This window comes from Ursus americanus, chromosome 13 (assembly GCF_024610735.1).
Source record: "Ursus americanus isolate L20-20 chromosome 13, mUrsAme1.1.p, whole genome shotgun sequence".
Classification (NCBI taxonomy): Eukaryota; Metazoa; Chordata; class Mammalia; order Carnivora; family Ursidae; genus Ursus; species Ursus americanus.
Genome location: NC_142139.1, coordinates 72,747,514 through 72,759,214, shown reverse-complemented (window position 1 = coordinate 72,759,214; position 11,701 = coordinate 72,747,514). Strand labels below are relative to the sequence as shown.

Genomic DNA, 11,701 nt, shown 5'->3' with positions numbered 1-11,701 from the left:
GGCGGCTCGCCAGACTGAGGATTGCAAGGATGCCCCACCTGCATTAACATCTAGAGTTTTATCTAAGGAAGAGGCTGATACCAGAATACGTACCGCATTCACCAGATGCTCCTGTCCCCTGCAGGTACAGAAAAGAGGACACCGTGAGGTTCAGGTCATGCTACACACTGTCCGTGTGAGCTTTATTTCCCTCAATGACTTTAGGAACCCAGATGGAACACAGTGGTTGAGTCCAACAACCCCAAAGTAAGTGAACTGAATGCCTTAGGAAGTTGTTTTTCCTGGGGGACATGTCTGTCCAGTACATTCAGGACGGTGACTACAAAATGCTTCATCCAAGCAGGAGAAAGTGTTACTGAGGGACAGGATCCTACCACAGTGTTTAGAACCAGGTTTGGTGTCGCCAATGGTAAATGTCCTCTCGAATCAGCTAACGGTTGGCAGAGACAACCACTCCATGCTCTCCCAAAAAGGAAAATTGTATGAGATCTATATGTATAATCCCAAATATACATTGTCTCATTTTCATCTGATTTTGATTGGAAAGAAACCAAGAAAGCAACATCTGTTCCTCGGACAAAGAAATTCTAAATTCTAGCTCACCATGGCGAGAGGTGTGCCTCCGGCTCTGTCTCCTTTGATGGGATCCATGTCTTCCTCCAAGGCATCTAGGACACAGAGTACCTGTCAGCACATTCTTCTTGTTGCTCAAGAATATTCATGGAATGTTGCTGGATATGGACACGAGGCTGGGGTGTATGGAGCCAGCTGGTTTCCAAGCATGGACTGAAGAGCCCCTGCTGGGCCACCCACCGCAGTAAGGCTCTAAAGTGCGCAGTGTGATAACATGGCTTTGGAGAAGGGTGACATCATGCAGTATCTGTCTGACATATCTCCTGGAGAAACACCTTTCTCTCTCTGTCTCTGTCTCTCTGTCTCTCTCTCTATGTTTCTGTCTTCTCTCTCTCTGTCTCTGTCTTTGTCTCTCTTTCTCTTGCTCTCTCTCTCTCACACACACACACACACACACACACACTCACAATCACACTACACAAGATACCTAACCCTCAAGCCTCATGCACACCCACCCACACCACCCAGGGGGAATGCATTGGTTTCCTAGGACTGGAGACACATGCACATAGTTTCTCACCTGGAGTCTGCTTTTCCCCACACTCCCAAGCCTCAGTCCTACCAGGAACCTGGAATCAGATGGTTCTCCAGACTGAGGACAGTGAGGACATCCCCCCAACCTGCCTTACCATCTAGAGTTTTTCCTCAGCAAGGGACTGATTCCAGAATACGTACCACCTCCACATGGTTCTGGGGCCACCTGCATTTACAGAAAAGAACACACCCTGAGAGTCAGGTCATATGCATACTGTGTCATCACCGGTTCTCTTGGTGACTATTGAAAACCAAATGAGAAACAGCAGGAAAGACAAAGGCCCGGAAAGGAAGCACAGTGTGCACCCATGGAAAAGGCATGAGCTTTTCCTGGGGGATGGATCTTTCAAATTCCCTGAAGCACAATTACAAAACTCTTAATTCAGGGAGGAAAAACCGCTTCTGAGTAAAAGGTCCCCTACCACACAGTAAAACCTCCCCTCCCAACACCCCAATAAAATGGTACCTCACGTCTAAAAACTACACTGTCATGTTGTCATAGCTGAACTCACTTCAAAAAGACGAAACTCAAGTAAGAAACATTTCTTTCTCAGGCAAAGACAGCCAAGCTTACCCTCGATGTGTTGGGCCATGGTGCTTTCTTGCCAAGGTCCTCCTTGGTAGACTCTGAAAGGATACAGAGTAAGTGTCAATCCATTGTTGGTCCTACTCGGGAATTACTCTGTGATCACTGTTGATATGGACACGGGACAAGACTGTATGGGAGTGACTGGTTAAGAAGCATGGGCTGAGCTGCTGCTGGGCCATTCTCCTTGGTGGGTGAGGAAAAGCAAACAAGAGGATGAGAAAACGAAGGAGAAACAAACCTTTGACTTTCTAGCTTAAGGCAACCTGGTCGATGTGAGTCAGTTAGTCTACAAAGAGGTCGCCTGGTTGCACACTGTGGTGTCGTGAGGGAGCCCCACCCCTCCCTCTGCCCGTAGCAAAGTCTCTCTATTTGTTCTGCCAGGACGAAGCTCCTCCAGCTGGCCATCCGAATGGGAGACAGACTAGAGGACACAGAGTACCTTCCCGCCACGGTGCTCTATCTCATGAATGACTCAGAGAGCTCTGCTTGACTTGAACGACAGAACAGTGGAGATGGATGTGGTTGGTTAAACAGCATGCAGTTGCCAATGGCAAGATTTGATTCCTTCTGATGGTTGAGTAATTTACAGTGTATCTATATTACAAACTGAGGGCTGCTGAAGGGGGGGTTGGTGAGGGATGTGGTTGGTTTAACAGCATGCACTTGCCAATGACAAGATTTGAGTCCTTCAACAGTTGAGTAATATTCCCATATATCTAGAGAACACACTGAGGCTGCTGAAGTGGGGGGATGGGGTAATTGGGTGATTGGCCTTAAGGAGGGCACTTGATGGAATGACAATTGGCTGTTACCACAACAGATGAACCACTAAGTTCTACCCCTGAAACTACTAATACAGTATATGTTACCTAATTTGAATTTACATTAAAAAAGAAAAGCCTGCAGTTGGCTATTGGTGAGCCCCCTTCTTCATGGAAGGAGATGCAGAGAACAGAAGCAGCAAAGAAGGGAGAAACAGAGTCCTGGCTTTGCCATTGAAGGCAAAGGTACACCTGAAACGAACGGAATATGGTGTGTCAACTCAACTACTTCCATTCAAAAATAATGATGAAAAATAAAGACACCCTAAAGACAGAAGATAGTCCAAAAATTTAAAAATATGAAATAAATAAAAATAACATCATTAATCTTATGGTATTTTTCTGTCCAGTGTGTGTCTCATGTATGTGTTCACTGAGTCGGGTGGCTCTCCGTGCTAGCAGTAGTCATCCACTAATGGGATGGTCCTTTACAGTGGGAAGCCTGGGTTCCTCCTGATGTCCTCTACCCCATCTCTGTAAGAGAGGTGCAGGAAAAAGAGTGGACCCTGGGTTAGTAACCAAATGTTACTTGGAGTTCTTATTTGTCCTCTTTGCTTGGGTGTGTCATTGCCAGCACTGGAGGCTTTCTGGGGCTCAGGGGGATCATGCAATCAAAGAGCATTAAACTATCTCTTGATTCCCGTTTGGGGCCAGCCGCTGAGAAGTGACCCAACACTGAGAGAGATTTACCAGGTTTTTCAATGTTGTGCCTCCCAGTCTCAAAATCTGTGAGCTGGACAGACAGTTTGGACCTTCTGTGTGCTTTTCACACTAAGGGCTATGCCCAAGTCTGCCCTCCATGTGACCACTGAGGCCACCTCATAATGGTAGACAGTACTTGGGATCTCTGTAGACTCATGCAGTTCAGATATATACACAGGCCTTGGAAAGATCCTGCATGGTTTCAGTTGAACCCATGGCTCAGAGCTATGCTTGTCAGTGTGGGAAGTGCAGTTCAGTATCTCAGAGTAGCAGCATGGGCCCAGCCATCTGGGTGCACATTTTGGCATTTCCACTTAAGAGCTTGTGTGCTTGGGCACATTCAGCTCTGTGCCTCAGTTTCTCCATCTGAAGAGTGCCCTTAGCAAGCAAAGTACTGCATTGGTGGTGAGGGTTGAATGGTTAGTGTAAGTAAAGCATGCCATGGAAATGCTCAGGAAGGTTCCTTGGAGGTGAAATGTCTCGTCTGAGATGCCATAACTCCACAAAACTCAGAGCTGCAGTCAAACTCTGCTGTCCAAGCTCCCAGGCCAGTGCTTTCCCCACGACACACACCTGCTTTGCCTAAAAAGGACTCCTTTAAGTTAAGCCAGACCCGGTGCTTAAGGAGTCACATAAAGGTCTCAGAAATGCTTTTGCTGACTGCCTGAGGACACACTAAGTGGCCATTTCCCAAAATAATGTGCATGATGCTCCCAGAATGAATTAGTTGCCTGACCTGACAGCTATCTGGTCCAACACGATGAACACCAGTTGACTGGTGGGAGAGAGCTTATGTACCTAACATACTCGTGTTCTATAACGTGTGAAACTCTATCATCTTGTGTGATTTCCTCCTCCTACACGTGAGCACCTCAAGCTAAGACCTGTTGCCCAGTCATGCGAAAGACCAGAGCTTCGCCTTTGCACAGCGCGCTGGATGCAGACTCAGGGGACCTGACCTGTGCATTACCTCACAACCACATGAATAGAGGCTCGTGCTTTTCTAAAACTGGAGCTCTATGTGCACAAGGATGCAATTGTCTACATACAGAAATTCATATGTCTCCATCTCAAAACGTTACCTTTTCTTTTTTCTATGTTACTAACTCCCTATATACATGCGTATCTATCCATCTCTGTCAATGGGTTTCTTGGTCTGTCATTGTGTGTGAAAGGCTGGATACTCAATGGATATATGTAAAAACACATATATTCTCTATTTTCACTAGTCCATACCTCTGGGAGGGTAACACATTGAGTGAAAGCATATGGCTGATATTTTTTAAACCTCTAACTTAGGATAACAGCCAATGTAAAAGGTGGAACGTCAAAGAAAACATGTGTTTTGCTACGTAAGCTGACATCTAGACACAGGCTTCTCGGCTGTTTTTGGAGACCTGGTTATATGAGTGGAAGCAGCGTGTGCCCAAATATCTTGAAGTCAAGACACATTTCAGGAGAAGGGAGATTGAGGGCACATGAAGACAAAAGTAGAGGGCTCCACATGCAAGGATCATGGCAATCACTGTCCACCCTACGAACAAGAAAAAGCCTGAAGACACTGAAAAATCAACCACTCTCGCATCCATGGAGAGGGGAGGACACAGGACAAACCATGGCCCTGAGGAGACAGGAAAGGGAACACAGGGAATCCAGGTTTCCTGGAGCACAGACTCTCTAGCAGAATATACTGTTTCTCTAGCTCACTGGAACATTCAGCAAGAGACCACATGCTGGGCCATAAAACACACCCCAACACATCTCAAAGAGTAGAAGCAATACAACAGCTGCTCTCAGACCTCTATGAAATTAAACTAGAGCTCAACCACAGCAAGAAATCTTGGGAAATCCCCAAATAGCTGGAAATTTTTAAAAAATGGTCAAAGAGGAAGTTTCAAGAGAAGCTTGAAAAGATTTTGAACTAAACGAAATGAAAACATACATTGACAAAAATGTATGCAAAGGCAGTGCCTGGGAGAATTTATACTACTGAATGTTATCGTGTTGGAAAGTAAGAAAGATTCAAAGTGAATAGGCTTCCTCCTTAGAAAACAAGGCAAAAAAGAGTCATGTCATATAAAGCAAGTAAGAGAAAAAAAATCATATAATTGCAGATACCAATGAAATGGAACACAAAAAACTCTCAGACAAAAAGCACCAAACCAAGACAAAAGCTGGTTCTTTGTAAATATCAGTAAAATGGATAAAGCTCTAGCCTGACTAACCATGAAGAAAGAGGGAAGACACACATTAACATCAGATGAAAGAGGAGACGTCACATTGAACGGATTCTAAAGGAATACATGGAAAAATTCTAGGATTCCTGAAAGGAAGGAGGCAAATTCCTTCAAAGTCACAAAACTACCAAAACCCACTGAAAGGAAATAGATGATCTGAACAGGCAGGTATCAAAGACATTTAACCGATAGTTAATACATTTCCCAGAAAGGAAGAGCCGGCCCCAGATGGTTTGACTGGTGAATCCTATCAAATCTTACAAAGCAAAACACAGTCTTGCTGTGTCATCCAGCCATCTCACTCCTAGGTATTTACCCGGTTGAGTTGAAAAATGTGTCCACATGAAAACTGGCCCAGGAGTGCTTCTATTGGCTTGATTTATGAACACCAAATCTAGAGGCGACTAAGCTGTCCTACACTAGGTGAACGGAGAAACAACCGGCAATACACCCTTACGATGCAATACGATTTGGTAATAAACAGAGCTGAGCTACCGGAGCACATAGCTGGCTCACTCAGTTAAGCATCCAACTCTTGATTTGGGCTCAGGTCATGATCTCAGGGGCATGATATCCAGCCCCACATCAGACGGGTTCCCTGCTGAGCGTGGAGGCTGCTGAAGATTCTCTCTCCCTCTTCCTCCGCCCCTCCCCACACACTTTCACTCTCTCTCAAACAATAATAAAAAGAAGATTAAAAAAATAATTGAGCAATCAAGTCACAAAAAGACATCGACGAATGTGAACTGTATAGATAAAAGTGAAAGAAGTCAGTCTGGAAAAGCAACATGCTTTACGGTTCCAACTAGATGACATTCTGGAGAAAGGAAAGCTATAGAGATGACAAAAGGTCAACGGTTGTTAAGATTTCTAGAGAAAGGGCAAAGGCATGAATAGGTTAAACACAGGATTTTCAAGGCAGTGAAGTTACTCTGTACATGGTGGATACACGACTTTATGCATTTGTCAAAACCCATACTCCTGCACAACACGGAGCAGACCTTCCTAGCGATGCTGGCCTTCAATGAGTATTAATATCACTACACTGGTTTTGTGATTCGTGACATATGTTCCACACTGATGAAGCTTTTAAGGATTGTGGAAATTGTGCACCAAGGGATAAGGGTGATAGGGAAACTTTTTATATTATCTGCTCAATTATTATCTTAATCTAAACCTATTTGAAGTAATAACGTCTATTCATTAAAAATAATAAAAGATCTGGGGCACCTGGGTGGCAGAGTGGTTAAGCGGCTGCCTTCGGCTCAGGGCGTGATCCCGGCATTATGGGATCGAGCCCCGCATCAGGCTCCTCCGCTAGGAGCCTGCTTCTTCCTCTCCCACTCCCCCTGCTTGTGTTCCCTCTCTCGCTGGCTGTCTCTATCTCTGTCGAATAAATAAATAAAATATTTAAAAAAAATAATAAAAGATCTATTTTTCCTAATATTTAATAACAGACTAATGTCCATTTGGTAGCTTCACTATGCCTACCATGAAATGTGAACAGACTTGAGTTGCAAATGCCATTTGACTACTGTGGTTATAAACTGATGAGTGACCAGCTAAATTAAAATTTTCACACGTGAAACAAAAATAATATGGCTTGGCATTTTTGTCTTAAGTATGGGACACTGAAAACTAGTGTAATGATTCTTCTTCTTCTTTTTTCTTTTAGAGACAAAGAGAGAGTGTGAGCAGAGGAGGGGCATAGGGAAAGGGAGAGAGAATCTGAAGCAGGCTCCATACCCAGCATGGAGCCCAATACGGGGCTCAATCTCATGACCCTGACATCATGACCTGGGCCAAAATCAAGAGTTGGACGCTACCCAGGTGCCCCTAGAATAATTATTCTTGAATCAACTTAATGAATGAATTTCCACGGTACCTTCGACAAGGTCAGAAGTGGGGTGAACCTTCGGCTTTATTCTCCTGGTCAGCTTCCGGAGACCTGGAGAAAATATGGATGTTTTCTTCACTTTTGTTTTTTGTTTTCTCAGAGACCGTGGGAAATGCATGACAACAGAAAGAGCTGTTGACATCTTGCTATCAGAAGACCATAGGAAAAGGAGAGATAAGCTCATCAGAGTTCAAACTTTTGATCCCATGGTTCATCATTTTGCCTAGCAAAGCCACCTGAGTCAGAGAGGGCTTCAGGAAGGTCTTAGGGTTCATATAGCCTTCAAATACCCCACGGAGAATGTAAACTGATGCAGTCACTATGAAAACACAATATGGGACTTCATCAAAAAAATTCACAAAAGAACTGCCATTACACCCAGCAATCCCACTCTTGGATAAGAAATCCATTTGAATTCAAGTCTAGATTTCAGAGAAATATCTGCTCATGTTCGGCAGCACTATTTACCAAAGCCAAGCTATAGAGACAACTTAATGTTGAGTGGGGGAGCCGGGACAGGAATGGAGTTTGTTCCTTGGGGAGAGAGGTCCCAGAACACCTGACACCTGCCCAGACACCTGAGATCAAGCCCTGCAGCCCTGAACCAGGGCTCCCTCATCTCTTTCTCATATCCTCCAGCCCCGAGTTGTCTGTGGGAGACAGTGGATGCCCTGGGGGAGGTGCCTGAGCCAACAGCAAAGTCCAAATCCTAGCTCACCTTCGCACATCTAGGTTTCAACCCCTGACCCAGAACACAGTGCAGATGCCCCTTGACAAGCCCCTCTGAAGGGCCAGGGGAAGCCCAACTGTGGCCATCCTCCCACAGCATTCACCCTACTAGCTCTCTGACGTGGAGCCTTCCCCGGGACCAGTTGAGCACCCTCAGGGACCAGTGGTCTGCAGGGCTCCCAAGCTGATTCAGAACCCAGGACTTTCCAAACTAATTGTCACATGACAGCTCTACCAAGAATTAGCTTCCCTTCAACTGATCAACCCTGGCTGAGCAGTTCCTGTGAATTAACTGGAAAAATGGCCACCTGGGCTAGTGCTTTGCTGGTTTAATAAATTAAGCCTATGACCTCTAGTATCTCACTGGTATTGATCTAAGTAAGTCTCCAAACTGCCTGGGCTAAGGCCTGGCTAAGAGTGAACCGGGACTGCACTGGCTCTGAATGGGCACCTTCCCTGTTCCTTCCTTCCTCCCCCAGATCCAGTCTTTATAGACTCCTCATCCTTCTCTAAACCCTGCAGTGGCAGGGGACCAAGCCCCACCTCCTTTGAGAGGGACCCCTCAGGGGCGCCTGTGTGGCTCAGCGGGTCACGTGTCTGACCTGGCTCAGGTCATGATCTCAGGGTCCTGGGATTGAGCCGGGACTCTGTTTCTGCACTCTGCTTGGTGCCTGCTTGTCCCTCTTCTCCTCCCCCCCCACATCCCCCTTACTCACCGCTTCTGCTCTCTCATTCTCTCTCAAATAAAATCTTTTTTAAAAAAATCAGGGAATATACAAAGGACACATAGAGAGGGACCCTTCCATACCCACACCCTGGAGAAGCTCCCCCATCACGACTCTCCGTAAGGATCACCCAGACCTGCTTTTGCATTTAAATCTATCATCTGCTGTATACTATTTTGCACGTGATAATAAGCAACCTTTTATTGAGAGACTTAGATTCAGATCTAAGCACGACTTTCTGTTGCATTTCATCTCACATCATTTGTGAGGAAGCTCATCAATTGTTGACAATTTGTCAGTAATGAAGTTCTATCATTGAAAACCAACCACCATTATTCATTTGATGCTGTTTGACTTCTAGTCTTGCTTTGCAAGGCTATGTGTATATAGTCATGAAGCATGGCCTCTCTCCATGCTTGCACTTACTAGCCAACAATCGGAGAGCTCCGGAAGGAGCAAAGGCCCCCACTGGAGCATGGACACTCCCTGGCCCAGGTGGAGAAGCGTGTCCAAACAAGGATGATGGACAGCAGGCTGTTACAAGTGTTTGAGTTCTTGTTGGTCACTGTCCCTAAAGTGTGTAGTTCATGGCATTCAAGCATTTTTTTAGGGCTCATGGGGAGAATGTTATCAAATCTACAACACATGTCCCCGATTCTTTTCTCTCTGTTTTTAAAATAGGCTCCATGCCCAACATGGGGACTGAACTCACGACCCTGAGATCAAGAGTCAAATGCTCCACTGGCGGAGCCAGCCAGGCACCGCCCAGCATGCTCCCTATTCTTATTCTATTTGTGCCATGCCCTGAAGAGTGACCATGCCATGACACTGATTGGCCAAGCACTGACCAGCTCTGGACAGAAGGTTAATCATGGACTGGTCCTTTGAGTCTTATTTTTCCTTGTCCCAGCAGTGTCCCTAAGGTCACAGGATGTCGGCATGACTAGGGCTTACTCATACTGACAATGCCATCAAACACCGTGAAAGGGTCTCCTCCATTCTGACCAGATTGAGGTCAGGTGCTGAGGAGTAGCCCAGTGTTCAAACAGAGTTTGACTGGCTTGTCCTAAACGGTGCCTCCAAACCCTCAGAATCTTTGAACTGAACACAATCATGGCTTCAAATGAACCAGGCTTTCTACGTCCTTTTCAGATGAATGACTATGGCACGATCTGGACATCTATGGCTCAAGAGCTTCCCTGGGCTATGTGACCACCGAGGTGACCTCATAATGACAAACAGTGTTTGGGATTCCCCTTGGCTCAGGGAATTCCTGACATCCATGCAGATGCTAAAGCTTCTTTGCACAGTAACTACTGATCCCATGACTGAGTCATAAGTGCAGTTCGGTTCAGTAGTTAGAGCACGAGCACTGGACTGCAGGCCTGGGTTCACCTCCTGGCTCCTTTACTTAGAGGAGTTCATGAACCTGGTCACATTCATCTCTGTGCCTCCATTCCTCCACCTGAGGAACAGGGATAGGAAACAAATCATCACATAAGTGTGTGATGAGCATTGAAAGAATGACCACCTGTCACGTGGTCAGAAAGGTGAATTAGAGGGTCTAGATCTTGCCTGAGATCTCACAATTTCACAAGTTCCAGAGCTGGATTCAAATCTGGGAGTCTGAGTTCCCAGACCATTGCTCTGTGACACACAGCTGCTTTGCCTAAATACAAGCATTTTACCCCAACACGATTTCCTTTGGACAGAATCAGATGCAAACAACAACAACAACAAAAAGCAAACGAGCAAACCTATTGCGTCTCCCTGAATCCACTTTCTGGGGCCCTTGTCCACAAATATCCATGACTGTTCTCTAGAATGTTCCAGTTGCCTGTCTTAAGGTCAGCAGATCAAATGAGATGAATCCCAGTGTAAAGGAAGTGAGGGTCACTGTTACAAAGTCTTGTGTTTTCAAACATGTGAAACAATGCCATCTTGCATTATTTATTCCTTGCACAAATAGAAGTGCCTCCAAACAAACTAGGAGTTCCTGAGACCCTTGTCAACTCATAGAAAAAAAAACATAGCTCAGCTTTTGGGAAGAGATCTGGATGAAAGTTCAGGAGAACTAAGAAACACATTACATCAAAACCACTTTAATGTAGACACGTTCTGTTTTCAAGCTACAATCCTATGTGCAAACGTATGCAATCATCTCTATATACATATATACTTATATATATAATGTGTGTGTCTCTGCTCTTGTGTCTACATCACCTATTTTTCTTTGTGCATCACTAATAATCTTTGTACTTGGTTATCGATCACTCATTAACTCAATCCATTAACCAGTTACCCATCTTTCACCATACATTAAAGGCCGGCTATTCATTGCGGCACCGAGAAAAAAAGGTCATGCTATTGTCACCATACTTACGTCTGGGGTGCTGAATGGGACGGGTGGTAGCATACCATTGAAATCTCTAGAAAATGTCATTTTGGATAACACCCAAAGTTCTTAGAAATGGAAATGTGTGTTTGGGGGTCATAAATTGAAATGTAGACTCTCATATTCTGAGGATCTCTTTGGGGCAACTATTGATAGGAATGAACCCACATGTCCCCCAAATCCTGAAATCCATACCCCTTTGGGGATGAACGGTACAGGGCAGACATTGTAAGACACTGAGAAAATAATGATAAATGTCCTCCGTATCAACCTTTCTGGGTTCACTCTAAATTTCAGAAATGCATAATGTGAATATAGAATTTAGGATGCTTAAAAAAACTTAAACGAACATAGACACTGCCGTATTTTCCCCCCTTGAGAACCTAGGGGTGACAAGTGAGGGGTGCAGGATATCATAGGAAGTAGTCCATTGTTCTCC

At 45.1% G+C, this 11,701-nt stretch overlaps 1 long non-coding RNA gene across 1 annotated transcript; it reads right to left on the bottom strand.

Annotated features, from left to right (window-relative positions):
• Window positions 1-619: 619 nt before the first annotated feature.
• LOC148109122 (uncharacterized) lies at window positions 620-1,800 on the bottom strand. Its single transcript, XR_015726445.1, has 3 exons — window positions 1,742-1,800; window positions 1,309-1,333; window positions 620-668 (listed from the first exon to the last, which is right to left on the bottom strand). It is a non-coding gene; the product is annotated as an uncharacterized LOC148109122 (long non-coding RNA).
• Between the last annotated feature and the right edge of the window lie 9,901 nt (window positions 1,801-11,701).